Here is a 26,733-nt window from a genome sequence, read left to right on the forward strand (position 1 = left end):
TCAGGTTGTACAGTCTGTAAATTCATCCCGCCCAGCCTTCTATTCGCTTTACCATTTCGTTTTTTCCTCATTCTGCCTCTTTCGTCATTCATTTAGTTTTAAATTTCAAGTTGAGTGACACAAATGTCTTGTATTGCCTAAACACAATTACTGAGATAATCACAACAGTGAAAACAGGCTAAATATGATGATTACTGAATGAAAGTCAAAACATATCCTGGATAGTCTGATTTAATTAATAAAATAACTCATCGAGGAGCCACTGTCAGATATCACAGGGCTGTGGCTGAGTAAATGCACCTCAGAAAGATGGCAGTCTGCCACACTCTGCAGCTAAAATAAGAATCACCTTAATCTTTAAGTGTAATAACTGCAGCAATTTTACTTGGTGACATTGATGCAGAAACATATTGACACAGTTCCCTCGCATTGGAGGCAGGGCACCGAGTCCTCACATAAAGTGCAAAAGGGACACAGCCTTTAATGTTCCACTGATATTTGCATTTCATTGTCAACTGTCACTGTAAAAAGTAATGGTACATCTGAGCTGCGTGGTGCACTGAATGACTGCAGCTGAGGGGCAGTGAGTGGCCATTAAACTGAAAAAAACAGTTACTCTCCTGAAAAGGCATGAGAACATTTTGTATTTTTTATTTTTTGACAAGATTTATCATGCGTTTGCTGGTGATGGTTTTAAATTGGGTGCCCGAGCAATCGCAGAAAAATGTTCCGCCGCTCGTTTCCTCTCCTGCTCTTTCTCTCTGTAATGAAAAACAGAAGCAGCGGCAGCTGGGTGGTCAACTGTTGTCCTTCACATCCCAGTGACCAGCTCACACCGATCACCAGGCATTACTTTATCAAGGCTTGATGCAGGCGCGCAGACATACACACACACACACACGCGAGGAGACACGGTTTTGAACTACTTTACAATACAGCAGCATTACAGACAATTGTGTTATACAGTTAACAATTGATAAAATATATATCACTATAATATAACGCTACATGCATTAGAGTGGTAGTATTTGTAGCCGTTTTTATCCCCCGTACGAAAAACATGTAATGCCTTCATGACTCTGCTATACAAGCCTTGAGCTCGCAACAACATCTGGGCCTATAGATCTTTTTCACTGTACACATTTTGGCCTGTCAAAGCAGGAAAAGTGCAGGTGTATTTGATAACACTGACGATTGGCTGTATTTTATTAAGGTGAGCCAGTTCGGGGGTTATATAATTAAAGGGGAACTTCTTCATAAATATGGCTTTCAAGTGTTGATTATCAAAGTATTAAAAATGTATGATTTATATTTTGATAAAGGTAGTGTTTTAGGCTCTACAAGGCATTTTAGTGTCTTTCAGCTCATCGTTTTGGATTTACATCCAAACCTTCACCTTCATCATTCCCATTAATGTAATTTGCTGTTCCAGCTGTTTTTAACAAACTGAATTTGAAAATTAAAAAAAAAACTCTTGACTACCTGCCCAGCACTAAATGGCAGTATGAGTTAGACTACATGATGATGTTAATTGTCTAAATAGTTGCTAGAGACTTGAAGGAGATAACCAAAGGCTTGAATAAACCTGAAAAACCTGTAAAGGAAAGTGGATATTGGAGATATATTCATCAGATAACAAAGAATACAACTCCAGATGAGGCTAATGTTGCTCTGTGATTGCTAGATGTGTATAACAGCAACTGTTTGCCAACAAGTTCACAAGGTCAGCTTTACTGTGTCAACAAGGGAAACATTGTGGTTACAACAAAAAGACTGTGCTGAAGGTATGAATGGCATATGAACCCTGGCGGAGGTGGACAAAGGATGGACATGAATTGCAGGTCTGTGATGGGCTGAAAACTGATATGTCTGTTTTCATTTTCACACTACTTCAGAACTTATGCACATGAATTCTGTACAGCTCAACTCATTAAAATTAATTTTCAAAGAGTCATGAAGAGAATGTTAGATGACTTCCCATCAGAAGATGATCAAATGTCAAATACAAACTTACAGTAATTCAAATGAATACCTCTTTGAAACAGGCAGAAATACATCAACATCAAATGCCATCTCTTCAGCCAGATTGACAATAAGATAAACTGGCCTCAAGAAACATGGAATGTGTAGAATTCACTCTTTTCACTGACATAAAAATGTGCTGTACAATCAGCTATAAGACAAATAATACAATTAAGCAAGCAGTGGATGCCAATTGTAAGGATAACACACTCACCAACAGCAGCCTTCTTTCTGTCTCTTGTTTCATGAACCGCAAGCTGGTTATAAAATCAACCTTGCTTCTTGCCTTGTGATAAATATGGACAGATCTGCAGTCACTTCTCAAAGCTATTTGGAATGATCAATGTGTGACTTTGCCCAGTGTAACTGATTCCAACAGGTGTCACTGCCTTTCATTTTTCTGGCCATGATATTATTGTAAATGAGATAAACATAATTGTCCCTCCAGGCTCACAGTGAAGCTGGATGTCTATTAATGTCCTATGGGGAGAGGAGAGTGTTTATGTATAGGGGTCTGTTTCCCCCCTGCAGATTATTCACATTCCTCTCAGCCCATTTCTCCTCTCGACACACCACTGTAGTCCCTCCAGCATAGGCCATTTTTATTGTCTGTGTGTGTGTAAAGTGTGATATTGGTCATTAATATTTCATGCTCTGTCTGGGTGACTCCCTCCATGTACACAGAAGTCTTTTCTGTGTGTTTGTGGTGTGAAACTGATGTCTTGGTCGGTTGTCACATCATTTGAGTTCCAACCTGACCTTTCACGTCCCCATTGGACGGGGCCCTCCAGGGATTAACCAATCACGGAGCCCCTGCTAAGCACAGATTAAATCAGCCTCCCTGAGCTGCCAAGTGATCAGAGGCTATCCATCTCGCACACAAACACACACACACACGCATGTTGTGATCAAGCTGTTTGAATCGACTGCATGTGTACGTGTACGAGTGTGTTAGAAACCGAGGAGGACAAAAGAGCCTATAAAGGCAACAAGTGACATCCCCTGCAGTATATAATGTCACACTTTACACTCATTCTTTCCCTGTCTAGATATATTGGCTTTGTCTTCCCATGTGCGCTCTCTCTCAGTCCTTTTGATATCTTTTTTTTTCTTTTGATTTGTGACTTAAAGAAATTGGAACGTGGAAACACCTGAAATTCAGGAATAAAGGGTCAAACTACCAGAAAAGAGTTTTAACCCTTGATTGAGGTCTGCAAGTTTGGAGGTCTAATACTGTTGAAACCCAAAATAAATAAAGTGAAAATGCCAAAAATATATAAAAAAAAATTGTATATATATATATATATATATATATATATATATATATATATATACATATAAATATTAAATTAATATAAATATAAATATTTTAAGGTATTAATTTATAAAATGTGACATAAATTGATTGAAAATTGATTTCTGCTTTAATTTGCCTTTGTAGTTATTTATATCTGTATTCATTCAAGAATCCATTCACTTTCACATGTAAATAATATGACAAATTGCTATGGAAGCACACTGAAATGATGACATACATGAAGCATGTGACTGAAAAGTCCCTCAAGCTATTCCACTGAACAGATCAAAATTTTAAAAACATCAGATTTGCGTTGTCTTATTTTAAAACATGAAACAGACAGAAAAAAAACGTTCATCGTGTTTTCTCCACAGTTCCCCCTTTTTAGATTAAGATGATGCGGTGTTTTTTTGTGTTTTTTGTTTTTTTAATCACATCCCACTGGACCCTTTTCTTCTGCAATAATTAAATGTCAGCCGACTGGAGTATTTGCGCCACCAACTGTTCATCTTGATGCACCCAGCTCCTCATATTTGCATTACAAAAGCAAATGGAAATGTGCATTTATGTGAATGTTCTGTCCCTAGTTTTTCTGGAGATTTGATTCAAATTTATTCCACAATTGGACAGAAACCCAACTATAGTGATGGTAGAAGCAGAAAAAACTGGGGCTGGCCGTCAAATCATGTTTTAAGCACCAACCAAAATGTGTCTGTAGATTGGATGCTGCTCTGTGAAAAGCTAATCACTGAATCAGCCAATCAGCCAACACAAGCAAGACTTCAGGACTCTGCGTGAAGTATTGCAATGCTTCATTATTTCAAATGATCTAGACAAAGAATGACATCTTGCATTTAAAATGTTTTATATGCTGTGTTTTTGCAGATATGGATTATGGAGAATGTGAGTTGGACTTGGCATTAAAGAAAATAAAGATGTTAAACATCAGATATATCAATTACTAAGTGAGCTTTCAGTAATCACAACACAAAGCTAAAGTAATACTGTAAAGCTTTTAGTATTAAACTGATTCTACTGTTAAAGACATTCATATAATTTTCAAATCAAAAGGAAAGAAATTGCATTTCTTTTTTGACCTTTTTTTTCCCCTCAGCTCGAAGATTTTAAGTAGCAATCCTGCTGCGTAATGTTAAAATTTGTAAAATGTCTGCAAATGCATGGTGCTTTGATTCAGCTGTGTGTCCTGAGCCATTAGATTTAGTGTTTAGCATTTTGTTTTTAAGGACAGCACTGTGCTATAGATCAGAATTTAGCAAGTCAATCTTAGTCTTGGCATCAGAAGATTGGCACACTGAGATCTTTGTGAAAACTGAGCTTTAGCAACTGTCTTCTAAAGAAAGAATTTAAAATGTTTGAACAATTTAGCTTTTTCCAAACTAAGGTCTCAGAATTTTTCGTGAATTATTCTGGAACCATCATCAAAAATGACCAAATTTAGATGCCAACGATCACTACAGGAACTGGTCAGTAAGCAGGCATGCTGTTTAGAATGGTTAAGTGCTACAATGCACCAGCATGCTTGTAGCATAACAACTTAGCAGCTTCGACCTTTCGGCAAACTGCTCAGCAGGGGTTCCCAACATGTCGCTCACATGAACCATAGATTGACAGTTACCACACACTGCCGCACAAGCACCTGCAGCGTTTTGCCGCACTACCTGACTTCGGTTTGAATGTACCCCAAGCAGATGCATTTATTTTAAAGCCTAATGGTACCTGATGAAATCAAACAGGCACACTCTTCCAGGAAATAACAGTGAAGCCATTTAAAAAGAAAAATCGCAAGGGTATTTAACAGCATTGGGTTTGTTGTTAAAAAGGTACACAAGATAAAATTGAGCCTCCGGCAGCCACCTCTCCTCTGGCTCATTTTGCTGCTTTCTCTTCCTCTCCTATCCTCCCAGTTCTAATCCCTGTTATCTATTTGATTGACCAAACCCTTTAATCACATAGCTATCTCGAGGATGGAAATGGCAGTGGCTAGATAATTAGCTGCTAGATAATGGATGCCCTTTTTTTCTTTCCAACAGCCATCCTCTCCTCCCTCGTTCGCTGGTCATTCCTGGAACAAGTTTATAGTTAATTGACTATTCATCACGAGCCATCTGATGCTTGCCGAGAGTTGCTTTCGCCAACATTCTCCACTTTTACCTCCCTGCATACAGATACCCGAGCACACAAAGGGAGGGAATGAGCAAGAAAGCTCCCAGTCGGCTTTACACACACACATACATAAACAAACAACTACATGATTGTGCACACAAGTACACATCTAGATTAAGGTAAGCATGCCGAATGCAATTTAGTCAGGTTAGAGCTTGATTATCTGGTAAACAATGCAAAATTAATCAAAGACAAGGCATTGCTACATGGAACGTGTGAAGGTGTTTAACCTTTGACAAACAGACAAAGCACAGATTGTGTGACCTTTGTCAAAGGCACCAACTCAGGAAAACATACTGTGAAAGTTAATGCGAAGGTTTACTTTCCTTTTGCATATGGGCACTGGTTGAGTTCACTCATTTTGATACTGTGCACAAGTTTAAAACTATTTTTCTTAACGTGGATGGCGACTATCACTGTAGGAAACAATGGGCATGCTGTTTAGCATGGCTAAATGCTACAGAGGGAGCACAACAGATATTTCTGCATAGCGTTATATTTCATTTTTGATCACTCGGTTTTGTCTTTAAAAACAATGCCTCGCACTGTGGTTGTTTACCATTATCTTTAATCTGTTGATGAGGACCAACAATGACTAGTAGCACAATTATGCTAGTATGATAACAACATAGCAGCTTCGCCTTTCGGCAAGCTGCTCAGTGGGGGTTCCCAACAGGTCACATACATGAACCAAAGAGTGAGAATCACTGCACACAAACCTGCAGCGTTTCATTTAGTTTTTTATAGCACTTCCGTGTGGTATGGTCAGTTTAATGTTAGTTTGGGGTTGGTTTTGTGCTTTTATGTTTGGTTTTGTGTTGATATAGTTTGGTTTTTAAATTGGCTGGTTGAAAAGTATTTAAATGTATGTATTGGTTTTATAAATGTCAGTCTTCATCAAAAGTTTTCTGTCCATAACTCTTGTACAGCTGCAGTCGACCCGGTGTTGCAAAGTACTGGTGGGCCATTACTGAAAAACAAGTACCCAGCATTTTTCACCATCCTGGGGATAAAAGTTCACACATTTCGCTGCACGAACGGGTCTGTTGGGTCCTTACGCATGCACTTATCACATTTGTGGAGTGATTCTAGAGTCTATATTATGGGCTTGCATTATAAATCAGTCAGGGGAGAGAAAATGAATTATTAAGGGACATACCATAAATTTACTCAGGTAGAGACCCCTAAAATAGGTCTGGTGATGCCAACTGGGTTTCAGGAAGTCTTTTTCTAATCAGGGGACCAAAGCATTACCCAGTGATCTGTCATCAGGAACCTGCATTTCCCGCCATGAGGCAAACAGAATGACATTCGCATTTTTCCTCCAATTAAAATACGACACTCCGTGGATAGCTACGGGATAAATTGCCTCCTAATCGGGCAGGTGGGCTGCGAGGACTCTGGGCGTCAGAAGGCTTTAGATCATTCCATTTATTATCAAGTTGATTTAATCAGCATTGCCCGCTGATTTGATGAATTGCTCTAATAAGCCGCTTGGTGAATTGTTCATCTTGGGGAGGGGGTAACCGGTGTTCAAAAAGTCTTTGAAATACTGCCAAAATGGATAAAATAAAGTGACAGTGGGCATTAAATGTGAAGGCAAGTGCTGACAAAGGTGTGATTTTGAAAGAGAAAAAAGGTGTGAACACGTGAGAAATTGAAATAAGGCGAGTGGAAAGTGAGAAGTGGACAAACTTTCTTTTGTTAAGGAACCAGAGTTAAAGTAACTAGTGAGTATCATCTGAACATGCCAGTGAACAACACTGATCTGTCATCTTTTTCTAAGGCTAATCAGGTGTGTGCAGACTTTACATATCTTGCCATTTTATTTACATTCATTCAACACTATGCGGCCGAGGAAATATATTTTGCATTAGAGAAATGTGGAGATGGCATTTTAAACTAGAAGTTAGAACTGAAGAAAACAAACAGAAAACACAGAACCTACATACAGTGTGTGCGCTACTGTCAATTAAACTTCACTAAGGCTGTGATCAGAAACATACCGGTACGGCAGCTTGTTAACTTCACTCCATCATCCAATTTATTACCACAGAACACAGCAAAGGACAGTATGGCCAAGGTTTCATGCTCCAAATACTCTTTTTTCATGCCTAATTTACACATACAGATGATTAATGAAACGGTAGTTGTTGTCACATGAGCTCCAGTGTGTGTGCGTGTGTGTGTGTGTGTGTGTGTGTGTGTGTATGTGTGTGTGAGAGAGATGCTCTGGCACTAAATCAACCCCACACACTGCAGTGAGAACTCATGCAGAGACAAAGTAGTGTGGTGTGGTGGAGGTCTGTCCCATCTGCCTTTCACACAGATGTAGACACACACACACACACACAATCACACATACATACACAAATGCGCGTGCACACACACACATAAATGAGGCTTTTATTCGATAGGAGGCTGTTTTGCAGTTAGCTCCTGCATTCATCTAGTCCAATATTTCTTTTGAGCTGAACTGTTTGACAAGTTGACAAATTATTATTATTTTTTTAGCAAATATAATTAAAGTCGCAGCCTTTATTTACAGTAATCAATTATGCACATGCTCTCTCTCTTTGATTCTGTCCATGTTTGTTCACATGGGAGTGTTTAGATTTGCTGTTTGTCCTCGTTAATCAGACTAATGTGAGTCTTTGCAGGATTATTGTTACCTTGGAATAAAAAGAGATTGTGCGCTTGTGTGTGTGTGTGCACACTGCTTTGCATATTACTAAGAACCTTTCAACACAACCGAAAAAAACTTTAATTTATCTCATCTAATTATAATCAGAGGTTGCATTAAAACACATCAGCCTTTACTAAAACTAGAATATTAACCTGGTACAACCAGTTTGATTTGATTGTTCTTCTTTGTGCAGTGACAATGCTGCAGGCACTAAAAGACCTCCTGAAGATGTTAAGTACTTATAGGTGATTGTAACACCTAACAGGCTTCATGTGATTCAAAGGACCTCTGGAGCATTTGCTCATTAAGTTTGGTTCTTTGAGCTTTTGTTTCTTTCGATCAAACCTTAACCTACACCACGGGTTACTGGCATCAATACAATAACTTGAGAGTAAAATGACTTTGTATTATTTTTGAATTAATTGATCATACATATAAATAAATAAGAAGTTTCAAACTGTACAAAAAAAAGCGACAGAAAGTCAACATCTAAAATTTACATCACAAAAAAAATATCGTTCAGTGCGACAATGGTGAATCCATGTAAAAATAAATAAAAATGCCCTCTTGAATGCCCCTTTTGTATTTTGGCAGATAAAACATGACAAAGTTCCATCTAGGAATCCCATCCACATACAGCTGGAGACTGTTTTTATTTTTTCCACCCCCTGTCCACCACTGATGAGGAGCCGTTATAGCCAGATTCAAAAAGAAGAGAAAGGATGAATGATGCAGGACGACAGTCCTGCAAAGTGGAGGCAGGAAGATGAGCAAGTGAGGCAGGGGGCAAATGGCAGTCTTGTACCAAATTGAGGGAAGGTTGAAAGTGTTTCATCTATTTAAAGAAGGGTTTGAGCGAGTGTAGCAACCAGTGACAAACGTCAGGGAGGGCCGTTTGTGCTCGCTCACGCTTGGCTTGCCTCTGGTTTGGGTTGCCAGGTGACACAACACACATCCCCCAAGAAACAGAGACACTCCTATTTGATTTGTATCACTATAAAATTGTGAGATTAACGGGAGAAATAACCAATTGAGGGTACGGCGGGAGAAAAGGTTAAAAATAGGGAGAGCACGGCAAAACAAAAGGAGTGTTAGCAGGTATGGATATGCGCGCATTAGGAGGTGAGGCTTGAACAATACCGCGGCGGCATTGACGCATCGCTCCAATGAAGAGCAGGGGCCAATGCGGTATTTAATATACAGTTTGTTCTCCCCTGACTATATCCCACACTATCTACACTCTCTCTCACTCCTGTGTTGCATTTGTTAAACAGCCTCAGAGAGAAGGTCCTTGCTGAATTTAGAAGTTCTCTTTAATACAGTCAGGGTGCCATATTTTTCATTCAGAACAGCAATTTCACCAAAAGATGACATGTTTGCAGCTATGGTTTTAATTGGGCTTCTACATTAACTGTCAGCCTCGTTGTGCATAAAATGCTGGAAAAATCCGCTGCAGACTCGGCTTGTATTTCACAGTACAACGCACACGATTGCTGCTGGGTTTCTTTGTATTTTCACACTGTGTAATTTTATCACTGTAGAAAAGAAAATGTGTCATCGCTACAATTGTGTTTGACTTAGTTTTAAAATACTGTGTGGAGATAACTGATGTAAACAGCGTGGTTAATGTATATTATTTTGGTAGCAAGATAAGAAACAGTGGCTGAGTGAATGCACGCCAATGCATGATGGAGATAATGTGCTCTGTGTAACAAATTCTGCCTTTGTTCCTCATTAGAGGGAGCACAATATACATTCATTATAATTGAGTCTCAGTCAGAATGAACATTATGCTGGGAGATGGATTTCGATGCCATCTTGAGTGTTGTTTTGATACCATCTTCACAAAGCACAGAATGTCTTGGGGTAAGGTTGTTTTTTGTGAGCTGTGCCGAAGCCAGGATTGTACGGGAGGGGGTAAAATGGACCCAGCAGAAGGGGGTCAATTCCTCCTCCAAGGGGGAGTTTGAACAATGCTGTGAAAACTGATTTTAAAGAGATATGAGAAATTATATTTGCTATTTCGGCCAACTGTGTGTTGCTTGTTAATACGGATCAAGAATAAGGGTGATCAAGGGTGATGCATTCCTTGTGTAAATATGCCATTGATTAATATTCTATTCATTTACTTCAAACATATTGATAATTCATCTGCATCCAGAAAATCATACCAAGTAACACAAGCTATTATCAATCAGTTTCAGCTATGTTACTGTGATGATTCTTATCATTACATTAAAAAGTGCAGTTACATTCAGTGGTCACTGCTATATCGATTTTTACTCATGCTAAGACTGACTAACCAGTAGGCGACAATTGAAGCTGAAGATTTACATCCAGCATAAATGGACTCTGTCCCTGTTTTGGATGCTAAGCTAAACGTTAGCTAGTGAATGCTACTTCTAATCACTTACAGGAAATGCCAAAAAGTCCTTAGTAAAGTGAGCATCATGGGTGAGATTGTGTTGAATGCTGAGCTGCAGTCAACAAACAAGCATTCTGATGTAGCTGTCTTTTTTTGGCCAGGTGCGTGAAGACTGAGTCGATGGCAGTGGATATGATATCATTTTGCGGATCTATTGGTTTTAAATAAAGACCCTGCAGACAGGTACAATGGTGGCTGTCTGGGAATAGTGTTCTGTTAGCCAGACACATTATCTAGACCAGCAGCATTACTCATATGTACTTTCAGCAGCATATATCCACACTAAGAAATCTTTGGCAGAGTATACACACGTCAGTTTACAATGCACATTTACCAGCCAACAATTCATTTTGTAGTTTGGGTAAGGCATAGAATAAATGTTGATACAGCGTGTAAAATCTAAAAATAAGCAGCTTGCTAACAGCTTCGATTCTGCCCTTGACTTTATTGGGGTCAGTTGGGCATGGGGTGGTTGCAGCGACAGGACGGATCGTGTTTTAAGGGGGACATTGCGATAATGGCATGCTGTGGATCAAACCGTGTGTGGGGGCTGACAGGGTAGCCAAAAGTCTATAAAAATACATGGCTGATGTGCTGACTGTGACACCATGACCCCGTGGAATAAATAAACGCCCTGGAAATGTAAATGTCGGCGTGTGACCTTGTCTCCGAGACGGAAGGAGACAGCAACTTCCTGTTTTAAGTGCACGGAGCCAATGCACTCAATTGATACTTACACAGAGGATGCTGACCTTTCTAGCCAAACATGCTCGCTCTCACATGTCCGCAGGTGGACGTGGAGGCATGCAGTCACATCCCCGCATGGATGTGTACACGCATGGAAACAAACACACATGTGGGTGTCCGTCCTGCAGTTTCATTGTCTCTCCCTTTCTTTGTTCAATGCAGCATGAGGCCTGGTGTCGCCTGAACTCTCCCTAGCCTCTGACTGACACTGTACACAGACAGACACACACCTTCGGGTACGTGAACACACTCTCACAGTGTGAAGTGACCTGAGTCACACAGAGAAGGCGGCATCGACATCAGAGGGTTGTGATGGGGGTTCTTGTCAGAGAGCCTGTTCTCACATCTGTCTCTGTTTTGACCTCTCCCTATGCTCTGAACTCTTGCCTGGCCACGCATGCCCCCCCCCCCCCCCCCCCCCCCCCCCCCCCCCACACACACACACACACACACACACACACACACACACACACACACACACACACACACACACACACACACACACACACACAAACACACACACACACACACACACACACACACACAGAGCTGACAGCTGAACCTAGAAATGACTGGACATGTCAGGACCAGTTCTGGCACAGTCATATGACAATGCCACACACACACACACACACCCCCACGCGCACATACATACGCACGATTCGTCTTCTCTGGACAATTTCAAGAGCAATTAGTCCGTCCATGCCACCAGGGTTAGGCAGCACATCCAAATGTGCCCAAGAACCAGAGCAGAAACACTGCTAGCTAATGATGTGGAGCTGGCGGAAGAGTCGTCCATGACTTTGGTCAAGACTCGCTGAACATGATTTCTCTCTCCTTTTATTCAAATGCAGGCTGAAGGTTTGTATTCACACCTAATTGACTCAACTCTTCCCGCTGGCTGTGTCGTGTCCACTGTCATGTGTCATGCACAACACTAAAAACAGTAGAGCCTTTTGTTTCGCTCATTATATGGAAAACAAGCGTAAAATAATTCTTAGAAAAGCTAACAAGGCATATACTGACATAAAATATCTTGTATTAAGTAATAAATAAATAAATGACGAGTAAAATGTACCTTCAGAGAATCCTTCAGGTTCCAGTTAGTGTGGTCTATTAACATTCATGGCTGGTAGTCACTGTCGACATCACTGACAGGAACAGGTAAAGTTCAGGTACATCATCATAGCATCAGAGACATATGGCAGCAAACCTAGAAATTAAACGTGTGAAAAAAGACAACTAATGCATCTTTGGGCCTTAAGAGGAGACTGTTAAGAAAAAAAGCTTGTTTTAATCGATGAGTTTAAAGAAGACCGTTATGCCTGCTCAGCCTGATACACCTTTGATTTCTTGGAGCTCTCAGAGAATCCAAGGATCAACAAGGTTTCTGCTGGGAGAAAGTTATTTAACACATGACAACAAATAATTAGACTTTAGATTGGAGGTTAAGCATGGGAGAGGAACCTGAGAAAGCATGTAGTTTTTCTTTTTTATCGTCTTCTGTAGAATGTAGGGGTGTCACAGTTCCCCAAATCCACTCATCGACTTACTTTAAAGGTCACAATTTCTGTTTCAGTGCTCTGCCATTGTTAGACCTTCATATCTAAATTTCTTTAATAATCAATAGATTTGACCTTTTTTGCCTTGACAAAAGATTAGGGTATCCAACAACAGGTTGACTTTATCCTGGTGGCTTTTTCCAGGATAAGGTTAGGCAAGGATTTTTTTTTTATTTAGAATAAGAATTGTGACGCCACTAGTAATATAATAATACACTTTTCAGATTATTGGATGCTAATAGATAGCGAGATATCTACACAGCCTATCAGTTGTTAATGAGCCAATGATTGTTAAGCAGGGATGAGGCAACTGACGCCAAAATTATATCTTGAGACAGAGTTTATGGTCCTCTGACATGTCGTCACCAGTGTGCACACATCCACATGCATACATGTTGCTTGTAATCGCTTGTAAATTAATGTACAATCGCATGTACAGCAGCATTTTTCATTGTGATGCTTATAAATAATTATGTACATTAAAGCTGCACTATGTAGTTTGAAGGAAGATGTTTTAATCAGAGGAGAAAGATCTTCATTGATTGTTTCTTTGATGCCAAAACAAACTCAATAAACAAACTCTCTTTGTTTTTAATACTGAAAACACTGAATAAACAAACTGACCTTAAGGGACAACACAATTTCATACTGCTTTACTTTGTTTATATGTGGCGGACCCTGCCACCATTCTAGCTTCAAACAGTGTTCTGTGGACCTAATTTTCCTCTGAGAACAGCTTGTTTTTATTCAAAAATACATATTTGAATTTGTGTTATTACTTCCTTAATACCCTAAATATCAAAAATTCGGAGTTAGAATTTCTTCCCCAAATTGCATAGTGCCCCTTTAAAATCAGCCATCATTGACTTAGCATTGTCATCGTAAGCGTGTTTGCATGCTGACATTTAGTGTTGAGCTGAGAGCAAAGCTTGACCTCACAGAGCCACTACTATGGCTGAAGACTCTCACTCTTGTTTATCAGACATTCTTTTAAAAAGGTAAAACATTGCTTTCCACCGTGTTTCACTTGGATCAGGAACTGTAGCTGCACCCCCCCAGCACTCCCCGTGCTGCCCCAGTGCACACTAGTTATTGAAATATACATGTTTTGATAATATCGATGATAAATAATTCATCATCTTTAATAAATAATCTGATAGTTATCTAAATTATCTAAAATATTAACCAAACATTAATTATAAATCTAATGAGGTTATACATATAATTATGTTCTCATATGATTGATGCTCCAGTGGCGAGCCGGTATGAAGGGATCCTCCAGGGACCTAAAGCTCAACACTTTCAATTACTTTGCCTTATACACTTTCTTCAATCCAGCCTGTTTATTTGCAGCCTGGCGAAGGCATCCGACGTTTATTTGGCACCACCTGAGAAATCCCGCCAAGCTAAAAAAAAAAAAACAATTTTATCAAAATTTACATACTAATTGAAGCAACATAAAAGGGTTGACAGACACCTCAGCCCTTAGTGGCGCATTGGAGATTAAGACCTCAGGAAGCGAGCTGTGGAGAAGTCTGCTCTTCCCGATGTGCGCGCGGCATCCTTCAAGATGAGCGGCGAGAGCTGTTTACCACTCGTTGTGTCACATAAGTCACATACCGGCTACACGTGTCAAAAACCTTGGCGCATACAGGGCAACATGGCCGCGGTCTGAAATACGAGCTGACGAGGACGGGAGATGAAAGGCTCGGAGGGGGGAAGAAGAGAAAAGGCTCGGCGCTCAACATGTGGCGGGCTGAAAAATGAAAAAGTGAGTGGCACAACAGCGTGAACCCAGAGGAAGTTATGGGAGCGGCAAGGCAGATCAGTGGCTTTCCCCCCGTGGCAGATTACACAGAATACACACAATGAGAGACAGGAATATGGCAGCGGCTCACTTTTTCTCCCCTAATTATCAGACGCCATATTGGCTCTCTTCAGGAAGAGAGGAGGTAATTTTGTTTCTGAGTCCTTTTGGGAAATTAATTCATTTTACTAAAGTGACTTGGTAATTACAGTGACATCAAGGTTAATTGCCAAATCTGTATTGCTTTGGTGCCGTCAACGTCAAAGAAATCTGTTCTCTAAACACTCAGCAGACAACAGACCACACGCGCACACGCACACACACACAACCCCCAATTGGGTTGTGTGTGTGCTTTTTGTCTGAACAAAAGCCTCCAGTCGTGCGCAAGCAAACAAGCACCAACACACATACACAAAAACACACCCTTTTGAAGGCTTTAGAGATGCTATTGCTTCATGACTGAAAGGAAACGGTAAACAAAGCAAAAGGTCAAAAGACAGAAAAACACCACAGAGGAAGAGAGCGGGCCACAAATAAGCTCGCCGATACCCATTTTTAGAAACTGTACATGTAACGGGGCCACATGCGATATGACCCAAAAAAGGCATTCGCTTTAGTAATGAAGTCTTTTATCAGCTGATGACAATCCGCTCTTCCTCTGATGGTCGGCTTTATCCGCGGCTTACTGTTCAACGAGGTTGGCCATGAATTCACACGGAAAAGTTTCCGCAACGAAAAAAAATAAACAAGGCAAAGTCACGGGGGTGAAAAACTTGGTAATCATTATTACGAAACCGAATGCATTAGATCCCCGGAGGACCAAATCAACAATAAAAAAGACATCGTCCTCATTAACGGATCAGAATAAAGGTGCCAGCTGCGGTTGTTATGAAATATGTTTATTGAAAAAGTTGTGTGTGAGTACAGCATGCTCCACAAATACAACTGCTGATTTGCAATCCTCCTCCTTACCCTTTTATCCCTGAATAATTTAAATTCATTTATTTTTGCCTAATGTTGGTGCCCCTGTGCCGCTGCAACCCAATCAACGTACACTTTGATGTCTTCTTTAATGTGCAGGTTTTTTTGGTTTGTTTCTTCCCCCACGCCGGTCGGACAGTTTCCTCTTGACAATATTGCCCGCTCTGACATCAGTGGATAAATAAGGGATGCAATGAAAAGTAGAAACAAAAAAAGATTGCTTTTAAAGTCCATTTCCTTCTCCTGTGCACCGTGACTGGCACTCCAACCGCTTTCATGTCTGGCAGGACATCTGTATAAAAAGGCAAGCGCTTCAAACACAATTAAAGGTAATTCAACAATCCCGACAACCTCACAAACCACGCGTCTTGCCATGACATGATTTTTTTTTAGGGACTCTTCAAAGAGCGTATCTCGAGCAGAGCCCGAGAAGAGGTGCCAAGAAATAACTTAAATGTGCTGAAATAAATGGAAACCCAGCGCATCCAAATGTTAGATCCCAAAGCCAATATCTGTCCCACGTTACCGCCCGCTCGTGTCTGTGCATATGCCTCCCTCCGTCCCGACAACAGGTGCTGCATCAGCCCAGACAAGATGTTCCTGGATGTTCTGGGGATCCCTCAGGCTTCAGTCTCCTGCCGCCTGCCGCAGCTGCCAACAAGAGGACCGACAAAAGAATACATTGACCAACCAAAGACACACAAGAATCTACTGTGTGTATCTGCAAGAAAGAAAAACAAAGACAGCAGTGCCATGAAATATACGAGCAAACCAGGAGTAGTTTGGAACAGTCTGTTTGTATAAATGTTTCAAGGCTTTGCGTGCTGCACGGAGGATTTTACACCAGAAATACTTTTTATAATAATAAACAGCGTCTGCGTAAGAACTGCTTTATTCCAACCTCGCATGCTGAAAGAGCTGTTCAGAGTCACATCTGGCAGGGATCGGGAGGCTTCCCAACTGGATTCAACTTTGATATTTGACACACACAGTCGCAACGCATTAATTATAAGTTGCTAAGTTGGTAAAGTTTGGTGCGTATGATGATGCTTGTAGCGTTTTAAGGCGCCACTACCAACATCATTTTAATAGTGATCTTCATTTACGAATGGCTACGCCTCCCACTGCGCTCTGGTACTGCTATACAAAATAAATAGGCATCAACACCAGGATGTCAAAATGTTTTAATCTGATGTTGATGAAGGTTCCCAGTCATCCAGGCCATGGTAATTCTAAGTGCTATATCATAGGCAATTGGACGTTTTCCCAATTTCTTGAAGACACAGTTGCTTACGATGTAGCACCTGGATATAATCTGAAAACTGAAGACTGAAAACTGTTATTGCTGTTATTGTTGTTGTTATGTACTCATGTATATAACTGAAACACGGGGGGCTGACTCCCTTTTGTAGTGAATGAGCAAAAAGAAAAATCAAGGACAACACTCCCATTAAACTGTTTATCGTTCATTCGGTTCTCGCCACACAGACGTTTTGGGCTAGACGCCCTTCTTCAGCGTGGGTTTCTGGCAAATTCAGTCCATGTGGCAAGAATAGAACAAACAGTTTAATGGGAGTCCTGTCCTTGAGCTTTCTTTTTCTTGTCATTGTTTTTCCATGACTTCATCCTGAACGCGTGGCACTGGGAATAAACAACATCTTAAAGTAACTCAAAATCGAATTACTTTGATTCTTTGCTCTTTGCACATTGTTTACATTTTTTTATCTTCATTTTTTTTGCCTGTCCTCATCAGAAAAAAGTACTTATACGTCAAGCTCATTACGATCCATGTTGACCTTTTTCTTGTCAGGCAGCTGTAGAAGTTAACACAGCTGCAGAGGACGTGGACCGAAGTTGGATCAAGAGTGGAAAAGGCAGTCGAACAAGCGCAGGGTTGCCAATCAGGAGACGGCTGTTTGTGTCCAGAAACCGGAAGTCACCGGTGAGTTCTTCAACTTAGCAAAACGATGTAATGCCACGTACATTATGTAAAGTTAGTTACTTAGGTATTGTAGGTAGGTTTGTAAGGGAAGTTGCAGATGCAACATAGTGACTTTAACCCAAACCACGATATTGTCCTGAACCTAGTCAAGTGTTTTTAGTGGCTAAACCTAACAAAGCTGTGATTGTACAATGAAGGTCCGATACTTGTGTCGCTGTTAAGCTTCAAGGGTCATGTTTTGGGGAATGGTGTTGTTAAGTATGAGGATCGGTTGTTTTTTTAGCATTTAGCACAACTTCAAAGTGTGCCATGTTGTATTTAAATCCATATATTACTTTAAGAAATGACAAAAAAACCTTTAAATCTTTTTATTGAAAGACCTAATAATAAAATAGGATATTGATATTGACAATGTACCAGCATGACACAGCACAGTATTTCACATGGTCTCCCATTAACCCAGACATATGGCAAAATTTAAAGCAAATTTGCAATAAATGCCTTGCTTTAGCGTTTCAACATTTTACATGCTTTACACTGTATTCCCTTTATTTTTATACAGACTAATGTTATAACATGGAAACATGGGGTACTATTATAGGCAATAAAGATGATCATATGTTTTCTTCTTATCACTAACAGATCCATAATATATACAATTATCATGTAGATTTAAATTGAGCCCTCTAAATAAACGATCGGTTGCTTCTTACAATACTTAACCCAGGAGCTCACAGCACTTGTGCAACTCTCAGCCAATCAGAAATCAGCTCAAGGCCAGTTGATCCGTGATCAATGATGGGTCTTGATTTGCTCATTAGGCCCAGATGTGAAGTCTAATTAGGCTCACCAGTCTCAATTGGTGTTGTATTGAAACACACACACACACACACACACACACACACACACACACAAACACCCCAGCCCCCCAGCCAGCCCCGGACAACCTGAGCTTCCGGAGTGATCAATGTCTCTGTCATCCAGGGCTGTGTCCAGGGCGCCAGGCAGGGCCGGCGAGCCGCTGCGGCCAGGCTCGGGGCTGACATTAGCGGACGCGGGGTGAGTGATGTCAGCCTGCTGCTCCCGGGGGGCGGCAGAGGCAGGGGATCTGGCTCGGCCCAAAGCAGTGGGCTCGGAGAAAGGTCACTGCTCAGCCTGGTGTGATTAATAAGACAAGAAGCTGAGTGTCCCCAATGCCATTATCAATATCCGTGGCCACCAGCCGCCCATACTGCATATGCAGTAGCAGTCACACAGACGCAAAAAAAATATATAAAAAAATCAGAAACACAGACACAACGTTTGGGATAGTTAGGTCTTACTGGCGTGCGTCAGTTTTGGTCGCATTTGCTCGTCAATGCGAGAGGTCAGCTATCAATTAGATCATATTTATTCACAACAACAGCTCTGACTCAACCTGATTCTGGTAATGACTCACAGCGAACAAATCCGAGAGGTGAAAGTCTGGGACTAAAATGTCAGCACAGCCTCGGCGACAAACATGACATTTAAACAGACATCTGTTTCGCTGCTCCGTTTCCCCACCAACCAAAAATATTTATCCTTATCCTGTTATCCCATGTAAATCAGGGGAAGAAAAAAAAATCATTCCCACTTGCATCGGAGAGACTGCAAGCCATTAAAAGGGGCACTGTGTGGTTTTGGAGAAGAAATTCAAACTCAGATTTCAATAAATTTCAATATTAATGAGGTAATTAAACAACCTCAGGAATATTCATTTTTTACATAAGTGAATAAACAAGCTAATTTCAGGAAAAAGTCTCCAGAACACTGTTTGGAGCAACAAAGGTGGCAGGGTCCGCCACATTTAAACAAAGTAAGACAGCATGAAGCTGTGTTGTCCTCAGGTCAGTTTGTTTCTTAGGTTTATTCAGTCATGTGTATTTAGTTTGTTCAGACATAAGAAATCTTTCTCCCCTGATGAAAATGTCTTCCCCAAAACTACAGACTGCTCCTTCAAAATAGCTCTGAATCGTTATTTCTATGCAGCGTAGCCGCCGCGGCGAGGTCGAAACAAACTGATTTGGACATCAAAGCATGCAAAAGAAGTTCATAAAGATGCCGGAACGATCATTTGATTTCAACCCCATCCATCCGTTTCTCCTCTCCATCCGCCGATATTAGCTTTTTAGTTAAACCCATCAGCACCAACCAACAAGCAAATCTTGCTTCCTTAAATCAATTAGCCTCCGCATGTTGAGTGTAACTAATAGCCCTGCTGAATCCCAGATTAAATATGCTAGATACAAGCCGAGTATGAAGCGGGATAGTTAAGATAATTAAGAGTGATAAATCCTTGAGAGGAGGAGGAGGAGGAGGAGGAGGAGGAGGAGGAGGATGGGGAGGAGGGGGAGGATGGGGAGGATGGGGAGGAGGGGGAGGGGGAGAATGCGAGAGCCAAGTGTAAGTGAGGAGAGGAAAGACAGCTTGAGAAAAAGGCAGGAGGTCAAGACGGGACGGTTTAATGGGATGAGAGGCCAAAAGAGCAAGAAAAGAGGAAGAGGGAAATAAAAACGACGTGTGAATGTGGGCTGGAGAGCCAGTGATGGAGCGGGAGTTGTTTTCAGTCTCGCCTCGAGCGGCCCAGATGGCAAGGGCTCGTCTTCGTCTAGCCCTCGGTGCATTTGGCAGCAGCTACTCTTCACTGCTGGCTACTGTACATCTCGTTCTGTCTCCCCCATCCCCCCCCCTCGTGTCGGAAGGCCACATTAGCGAGGGCCGTGAAAGATTACCCCACATTTTCACACTCCACAAAGTCTTCTGTTTTAACACTCTGACATCTGTCTCACACTACTCCTGCATCCAGATGTACTGTACAGCGCGGCCCGCTGCGCTCAAGTCTCATTCGGTGCTTCTTCTGTTCCACTGTGATGCAAATCAACCCTTTTTATTTATAGATACGTTCGTGCACTCGAAGTCGCAGAATGCATTTCTCGAAACGTATGTCTCCGAAGCCTTGAGACAATATCCCGAGTGCTTGAAACACTCAGAAGTGTTTCCTTAAGTGAAGTGAAGTGAATTTTTAACCGCGGTGGAAGTAAAATAAACATTTCCTTTCTCTGCATCCCCTGTGTTAAATGTTCTGCTCTCTCTTATTATGCCAAATATGTGTCATAAAAAAGCATTCTGTATTTCTTTTCTGGTAAAATATTCATTCAATCCTGCCCTCAGGTATACACATACATTTATCTGATGACGCTTTGTGCATTTGCAAATTCCTATTAATTTTCCAATATGAAGTTTCTTGCAAAGTGCCATGTAATTTGGCAATAACTGTAGGTACAATGAAGACAGTGATCAACTGTTACAACTCCAATCAGTTAATTTCAATTTAATGCTAGCTTAGTGAGAGTCTTTGAGTCAGTGGAGAGATCAGCTGAACAGGCGAGATTATTTTTTTTTTTAAAGTGCAATTTGTCTGCAACATACAATTCAGCATCTATACAGAACGAATACCTAATAAGGAAGTGATAAATGATAAATTGTTTCTACAATTGGTTACGAAGTCAAGTCTCAACCTTTGTTTACACTGCCACCTGAAGGGGCTCTGTGGAACTTCTGTGTTGTGCTGGAAGCCAGTTGACTTGTTAATAAAGGTGGACTCCATTTGGAAACTAACGTTAGCTACAGGTGTTCCGTGTTAGCGTAGCATACAGTCATATCCTATGCACTGTCGCTGACGGGGAAGGTCTATTTTTTCTGTGAAATTTAGAGTAAACATAGGGAATTATTGGGAAAAACTGAAGCATTATAAATTATTTATAAGTCAATTGTGATTTGGCTAATCCCTATTTATTTATTTAACCTTTAATTAACCAGGAACATTCACATTGAAATTCAAAATCCTGGCTAAGACAGCAGCTTTTATAAGTTTCCCAAAAACGGAACAAACAACAACATAGATGCATTTTTAACATTAAAAGGAACAAGCAACACAGTTAAAGCAAGATACAAATGACATCAAAACAACAATTTTATCATCTCGGCCAACTTATCATATAATCAAGTCCATACTTACCACAATTAACCCTTAGCTTGTAAGTTGTAGTACCTAGCAAAACAAGTAATATGGCAGCTAGTTAGCTCCAAAATGGCCGTGGATCTAAAGACTCCATATAAAAGGTTAATGTGTGTGTTTGAATATAAGTATCTAAAAACGTTACCATTTTCAGTGATATGATTTATATAACACTTCCATTTTAGGCTCTCTGTTAGCTTCTCAGTTCCAGTGGTGGTATGTGGGTCAGAGAGCTGAGTTTGGATATCACTTGGCAAAAACTTAGTTTACATTTCAGATAGCATGTGGTTGTTGTCATTTTCATTCCATTTCTACAACTCCTCGTGTAACTATGTGGGATTTGTGACATGAGGGAAGTATAGGTGGAGGCTAACAGTCACACAGTGGGTGGTAGCTACGAGCTAGCTTTGAATTGCTGCGGTGCCCCAGCAAATAAGCCAAACTAAGCCATGTTGGGCAATCAGATCCAATGCTTGAAAGTTTTTTGTTGTTAAAGTCACAACACAAAGTTCAAAATATGCTAACTGGGAGGGACTCTAATGGTTGTGGTTACAAAGCAATCAACATGCTTATTCAAAATCACATTTCACAATATGAAATCATTGTTCATCTGAAATGTTAATCTGTTACTGATTATTTGTCGGAAGTATTAAATTGGCTTAATGGCCATGAGTGCCAGAAACAGATTGTTTTACAGCTTCACGCACAGTTGGATTCATACGGCAGAACCTTATGAGGTCTGTCTTTCCCACCAGGCTAATAAAAACCCTCTGGAGCTCTCCATCACTGTGAGAGATGCTTTATATTTCCTTCTGTCATCCCCGACAGAAGCAGGCCCCTGATTTAGAGTGAGCCACACAACAATGACTTTTATTAGGGAGGTAAATATTAGTGTAGGGAGGGCGAGATGCGTTGAGCATGTGTAGGCAGCGCCGGGGTCATCTGAGGGATGGCGAACTTCAGTCTGTTGTCACTTCCCAGAGTCTAATCAATTGTTCTCATCAATAGCTTTGTTCTGTTGGACTGTGTCCTCGATTTAATGAGATAACGGGGAATAAAGGCATACTCTTGACTTTTACAACTTTAAAAAACTTTGTAAGTCAAGTTTTTGAAGAAACACCCACGCAGGCCCCATGAGATTAATCTGTGAAAATGTTGACTTGGAGGTGGACGGACACACACACACACACACACACAATCCTTCCCGCCATGAAATAACAATTAGGCGAAAAAGCATATGCATGCGAGCCCGCTGCATATTTCACGTGGAGTTCTGGGATATGTTGGATGCACTGGAAACAGCTCAGTGGTGCTTTAGAAGCAGCGCAGCAGGACATGAGAGGGACTCTGTGGTTAAGCGGTGCATCATATTTTATAAGACGTCTCCTCTCCTCTCATGGGCTTCTCCCTGGCTCGTGCTGCAGCCATCGCTTGTCGACCGCCAGACCACAAAGAGACAAGTAAAGCTAGAAAGTGCCACAGCAAACTGGAAATGATGAAAATGGCTCGAGGGCCTTTTCAAGTGCCATCTGACATGACGTGTAAAAACTTTTTCCTGAATAACAAAGCTGTTCTCAGAGGAAAATAACGTCCCCAGAACACTGTTTGAAGCTAGAAAGGTGGCAGGGTCCGCCACACGTAAACAAAGGAAGTATGAAATTGTGTTGTCCTTATAGGTCCATGTGTTTATTCAGTCATAAAAACAAAGAGAGTATGGGGGACAAGGATTGTCATTAATATTAAGTATCTAACCTATATTCATCAAAACCAACACCCATCATCCACGCCGCGGCGACTCTGCGTCGTGAAGGTGAAGGGGTTTTCCAAATGACATCCTCAGGAGCGCCCTCCCACTCGTTCTCCACAGCCGCACCAAATAAAGCATAATTTCCCTTTGTAATGGCTGCCGTGACGGCTTCGAGATTAGCCGAGATAAATATGAAGACCGGCGCTTTTTACTACATGGCTCATTGGCGTGGCAGATGACAGTTATTACATGCTGCGGGTTAAGAGGAGGAAACCGTAGAAGAGAGCGAAGAAATGGCAAAAGGCAGATGGATGATAATGGCAGCGCAGATGTTTTTCCTTTTTTCTTTTTTTTTTTAAAGAATGAAAAATAAACATTTGCTTAATGATTTCTCAACAGATTTGTGAATAAAAGCAATTCCCACAGAAAACTGCACTAAGGAGGAAGGTGCGGGAACACACAATTTGTGTCATCTCCCTTGTTAAGAAATCACAATATTTCTGGATGCTTCCCATGCTGTCGTTTCTCTTTTCAAGATGTACATCTAAATATATACTTTAATAGGAGACGGAGGAAAGTTCCTGTGTGTAAAAAGTGAACCGTAATTTGCAGTGATAAGACTTGTGTTTGAGAACTGACTGCATAACTTTGCTTTACCGACTGTGGAGAACAAACAAACACACAGGCTGCAGGGCTTTTTATCATAAAGACTGGGTGACTCACTGGGATACATTTCAACCGGGGGTGGTGACGAGAGCTATACTGTGGACAGCCACAATCTTTAAGCCTGACATGAATAACAGCAGGAGATGGTGGAAGTTCTTTTTTATTTTTATTTTTTTTGCAAAGTAGCACGAGGCTTAAATTGTAAAGACAAGTTCTCCCATGTTTATTCTCCCGTAGGAAAGCGACTCTGACCTTGGCCTCCTGGATTTGACTGTTATCTCTCAAGTGGCTGCAGCTGTGGTGCCCCAATCAGGCGCTTTGTCACCGCTTTGACCGTAGTATGTTCTGAATTTCAATTAAAAAATACACCTGCACTTTAGCACAACAGTGGATGACACAATCATAAAAAGCATTTTGTCTCTCTTCTTCCCTTTTACTTGTCTTACTGTATGATAGGAAACGCATTTCAACCCCCTATTGTCCACCTGGACTTTTAAATTAATGAGAAAAGAGTGTTGGATATTACTCGTCACTGTCAATGTCCTTTTAAACAATAATACCTTACATATTCACAACACATGAATATGATAAAAGGACTGATTTTCAACTGTATACTGGTTAATTTAATTCGGCTTAATTGAATTATTTGGATTCAATCCAGCGAGTCTGGCTCTGTCTGAAGGTAAAAAAGTTGGGAGCTTCAGCAGTGGTTAACTGGTTGTAGGCCAACTTATTTACCTTTGGGGGGGCTCGGCACTTCTCCCGCACGTTTCCAGTCTTATGTGAGTCTGAGCCAGCAGTGTTCAAATTGGGGTCCAGGGACCCACAAAGATCTTTGAGGGGTTCCCAGTAAAAAGAGATTTATTTTGACAATAATTCCACCCATAAGTAACTTCATGAAAGAAATATGTCTTGTATGTAAATGTGTCTATTCTGGTCCTGGGTTTAGGGCAAATTTTGTGCAAAAAAAAATTAAAAAGCAACATACTTATCAGACTGGGGTCCCTGGGATAAAATCTTTACAAAGTGCAGTCCATGGTGTAATGTATGTTAGTTAAGGGGTCTTTGACATGAAAAAAAATAGAGAACAACTGAATTAAGCGACACTACTTGCAGCTTCAAATTTAGTGTAGAGCCAGCTTAGTTCAGCATAATAGCTGGTGAGAATAACTAGGTGGGCTCTGTCTAAAGATATAAAGAGCTTGAGTGGAGCTAGGTTAATTTTCTTTTTACCTCTGAACAGAGCCAGGCTGGCTGTGTCCTTTTACTTCCAGTCATTGAGCTCAATTATGCTAACTAGCTAGGGTTAGGGGTTAGCTAGGGTAGGCTGCACAGCTAGCAGCCGGTTATCTTAGTTTAGTTTTCAAGCAGGTGGTGGTGACTCACATGGCTCTGTTGGAAGGAAAGCTAGATAGAACCTGCTATTTAGCGAGCTTTAGAGAAGCTGTTAGGCTGTTTTTCTTTAACTTCTGAACAGACGAGCGCTGTGTTCCGATATTCATACTTCCATGAGTACACTTAAACGTAGTACACTATCCGCACTTGCTAAGTACGCAGATTTCAGCAGGTGAGTCTTGTTCCAAATATAATACTCCATGGCGCACTTACCGGAAATTACAATTGCGACAGCCGCGGCAGCTCGTCACCCGCCAAAAACATCCCGCTTTGAACGGTGAACAAAAGACATCTACGACTTTACTTTTTAACAATTACAGTCCTACAATCCTGCAATACGGCTCCGCTGCAGGCGCTGTCATCTCAGTAGCCATTAAAAACAAATGTTTTAAAGTTGAGAGCCTCTGCCTGGCTACGCTTCTTCTGCTACATAGACAAGATGGCGGCCATTGAGTGTGTAAAGTGTACATCGTCGCACACTCAACATTTTTGCCGTTATGAGGGCGCCATCCGGGTCCTTTAGGTACACTTCTTTTCACCGCGATCGATATCGGAACACCCTAAGTACTCAAACTAAGTATAGTAAGTACGGGAAGTATGGATATCGGAACACGGCACTGGGCTGGCTGTGTCCTTTTGCTTCCAGTATATAAGCTGAACTGAGCTAACTAGCACATTTCCTGGCAGTTACTTCATACTTTGAATATAGACATGTACAATACAAGTGGTATTGGTTTCATCTATCTAGTGAGAGTATTTCCTTGAATATATTTCTTAAAAAAAAAAGAAAAACAAGAACTCGAGCTTTGTGAAATAAGCTAACAACGCAAATAAGATCATTAAAGGCTATTGTGAAAATCACAAGGACTAACAGACAACATCGAGGACAGGACGGACACAAGAAGAAACAGCAGCTTGAACTTTATCTAAAGACGTGGAGTCTTTTATTGACAGGTATAATGGGTATAGTTCTCTGCATACCTCAGGGCAGCTTATCAGCTTCCAGGGAGGAGGTGGACAACACATGATGTGTTATTGTGCTCGTTCGGGTTGATGCCAGTGCAGGTGTGCTGTGAGTTTCATGGCCTGTCCACAGGCAGTCTGCTCAAACCACTTCCTCAAAACAGAAGGCTTCTGCCGGCACCCGTGGTCTTTCTGGCGGTGTGGACAAAACATAAAGCATTCTACTGGTAGGGAGCTGCAAGGTTTCTAAACCAGTCAGCGATCCCTTCA

This window comes from Sparus aurata, chromosome 14 (genome assembly GCF_900880675.1).
Source record: "Sparus aurata chromosome 14, fSpaAur1.1, whole genome shotgun sequence".
In the NCBI taxonomy this organism is placed as follows: Eukaryota; Metazoa; Chordata; class Actinopteri; order Spariformes; family Sparidae; genus Sparus; species Sparus aurata.